The sequence below is a fragment of the Arachis ipaensis genome, chromosome B08 (assembly GCF_000816755.2).
Source record: "Arachis ipaensis cultivar K30076 chromosome B08, Araip1.1, whole genome shotgun sequence".
Lineage (NCBI taxonomy): Eukaryota > Viridiplantae > Streptophyta > Magnoliopsida > Fabales > Fabaceae > Arachis > Arachis ipaensis.
Window position 1 is genome coordinate 120,460,407 of NC_029792.2, and position 3,441 is coordinate 120,463,847.

The following is a 3,441-nucleotide window of genomic DNA, read 5'->3' on the forward strand; positions in this document are numbered from 1 at the left end:
ATTATTTCATATTGTATCATTCTTAAGTTTTTAGTTTAATTTTTGTTATATATAATCATAGTTTTATAAATTTTGAGATTTAATTTTATGTGTTAAATTTTAATAATTAATAGAAACGGGTAGAAATGGGTGGGTTAGGATATAGGTTTTTACTACCTGCGAATATGGATGGAATGGATTCTATACAGACTATTGTAAGGCAAAGCGAGGCCAGATAGAGTAAAAATCCACCCTTACTTGCTGTGTTGCCACCCAAACACCAAATTTGCTATAAGTCTCACTAACATTTAAGAATAAGTTCAAATATTCTCTTACTCAGAAATAACTATATTTATAGAATTATAGTTTTAGAATCCATTTCTACAATAATCTTTTGGAACCCAAGATCCCAACACATTCTTAATCCATATATGACTCCTCACAATTCTACATTGTAACTTTGTTTCTTGCATGAAAACTATTGGTTACTAACATTTTATTTGATTTCATTTTTTGGTTTTTCGCGATATTTTTCAGTCTGTAGGTCAAGAATTAATCCATCGCGGATTTGAGTTCTTCATTTAAGGGTTTGTCGCTGGCCAATAAGTTACTGCATGCACACCCGACACTTTTTTAAACAAATTAGTGAGCTACCCATTAGATCAACCCAACTTAGTTTGGTTACTAACATTTTAGGCAAGTCCAATACGGGCAAAACTTCAACACCGGCCCGACAAAATGCCCACGACCCCTACAATAATAAATGGAAGATCCCACTAAAATAGAAAGTATCCCCTCTATGTAGGGATGTCAACGGGGCAGGACGAGGGGACGGGGGATGCCTCCCTGCTTCCCATTCCCGCTTCCAAATTTGCTTTCCGTCTCCATTTCCGTTTCCCGCCGTGGAGGAATATTGCTCCTCATCCCCATTTCTCACAGGGTCTCATTCTCTGCGGGGGACCCCATTCTCCATCTATCTGATAGTTCTAACTAATTATTAATTTCCATATGAATAGAGGTGCAAGTATCCATCTTATACAAAAATAGCAAGATTTTATACAAAAAATTTAAACGACAAGATGGTAATAACTTCTTTCGAAATAATGCAGTGAGGGGACATAACCACGAGTCAGAGGACAGAGCAGTGGACGAGGTGGGAGACGCGGCAACAGAAGGGAGAATAGACACGACGGCAGAGTTAAGGAAAGGAATGCTGCAAATAGAGAGCACGACGCGGTGATGGTGATGGTACGGTGAGGTGTGACGATGCGGTGAGAAGAGAGAGTGGCGAGAGGGTGGCTGCAGAGAGGTTGGATGGAGTATGGAGTATGGACAGCGTTAGGAATTTCTGAATTGAAGAAAGGTTATGCAAATGAGGATTAGGAATTTTGGGTTTGTATATATATGTTTTGAGTTTCAGGGATTAGCGGGGACGGGGCGGAGATCCCCGCTCGGGTCCCCGCGCCTGCCTTTGGAGAATTTTGTCCTCCGTCTCCATCCCCACAAAAAAAATTCTCAAAATAGTTGAATTTCCATTCGACACAATCTCCGCAGATATTTCGCGTCTCGAAGAGTTTTGTCATCCCTGCTTCCATGGTAGCAATGTTTGCAATACGAATTGGTTCACTTTTAATAGAAAAAGTCATTCGATCTGATCTCATCGATTTGCATAATGTTCCATCCATTTTGTTTTTTTTGCATGCAGCTAACGAAACCAAAATGATGAATTAGAGTGAATTGGTTTGGTTCAATTTTCGATTTTAAACCAGTAAAAAAAAATCAATCTATCCTAGCTATATGTGTGTGCTAAAAACCTTTCTTATGTTATTTTCAATCAACAATAGGTAATAAAACACCGACACATGAGAAATAATAAATTCAAAATTTTGTATAAATTTTATATGAGGTTTGTTAAATATAAAAATTATTTATGATTTATAAAAAAATATTAATTTTGGTTATTTATGTCGTGTTCTATAATATTTTGAAACTATTTTTGTCGACTGCCTTTATAAAAAAATGAGAATTATTTTTGTCATCGTTTTCAAAAGTTGGATATGATTTCGGCAATTACTCCTAGTTAATATGTCTTGTACATATCTAACATCTAATAAGGGTTATTCAAAAAATGTAATGGAAAAGCTCTTAAACGAACCACACAAATAAAAAGAGGAAAAAAAACCTCTTTATTACGAAGGAATTTAGATACATTTTTCTTTTATATTTTTGATATGATAAATTTTTTAATTAATTCATATGAAAATTCCTTGTTTAATTTGATTAATTATAACTCTCTCAATTTTTGGTAGGCGGTTAATAAGTGATAGAAAATTGAACATGGTCAAAAATCTCAAGAAAAAATTTAAGTTGAATATGTTAGTTTGTTTGGGATTAAGGAGCGGGTAGTGACAAAATTTGATATAATAAAAATTGGGAAAATGATGCTGGGGGATGAGAATATGTTGAGTCGGAAGGTGCTTCAAGTGGTTTAGTGTTAATTTGGGATGAAATAATGTTTAAAATGAGTCGTTGTCATAAAGGGGTGTTTTGGTTGTGTGTTGAAGGGCTTACTAAAAATAATTTCAATTATATGATGTATGGAATTCATACAAGAGAAGAGAAATTTGTTGTGCGGGAAAAATTGAGTTATATTGCATAGTTAAGTCAGCCTTTATGAGAGACTTCAACGAGATTGTACAGGTGGAAGGGAGAAAGAATGCTGTCAGATTAACAGACTGGTAGACATTCGCTTAGCGATCTTACAATTGGATTGACAGAGTTTTAATAAGATTAGAGTGGTTGAAGATGTTTTCACGAGTACAAAAATCAAGAGTACACCATAAGAAGGAGGAGCACAAAAAATAGTTGATAAGTTTTTTTGCAATTTTTTTTAAACTTTTCTATTTGCTTGTTATTTTTGCTCCACTTATTGTGTTGAGCTATTTTGTTCAAAAAAAAAAAAACTCTCTCAATTTCGATTTTTTTAATGGTTGATTTATTTTTAAATGAAAAAAAATTAAGAAATCCAATTTTTCCCTTTTTTTTGCATTTATCTTTACAAATTTTATTTATTGTTTATTTAAAAAATATTAATTATTTCTGCCACTTTTTAAATTTTTAAGATATTTTTATATTTCACGGTTAAATCTTTCAATTTTTGTATAGTTTTCTTGATAGTTGGCCATTGGCTTTATTCATAATTGTGTAGTTCATTTTTTTAAGGAAAAAAAAGGAGAAAGAAGTGTAACATCAAGGCTAATTTTTTAAGGTAAAAATTCAGGTGAAGTTGACTTCACGTGAAGTTGATATCTGAGAGACATTAGATGAAAATTTAGTCAAATCAATCAAGTATCAACTTCACGTGAAATCGACTGAGCTTCCACCATTTTTTAAATATTGACTAATTTTTTGTGTAACATTCAACTATAAAATTTTATGGTATTTTTTAAAATTTTAGAAGAA

The 3,441-nt window shown here is 33.1% G+C and overlaps 1 long non-coding RNA gene across 1 annotated transcript in view; it reads left to right on the forward strand.

Annotated features, from left to right (window-relative positions):
* LOC110265756 overlaps nucleotides 1-3,441 on the forward strand; it is a 23,297-nt gene that overhangs the window by 17,912 nt on the left and 1,944 nt on the right. The window lies entirely within an intron of this gene.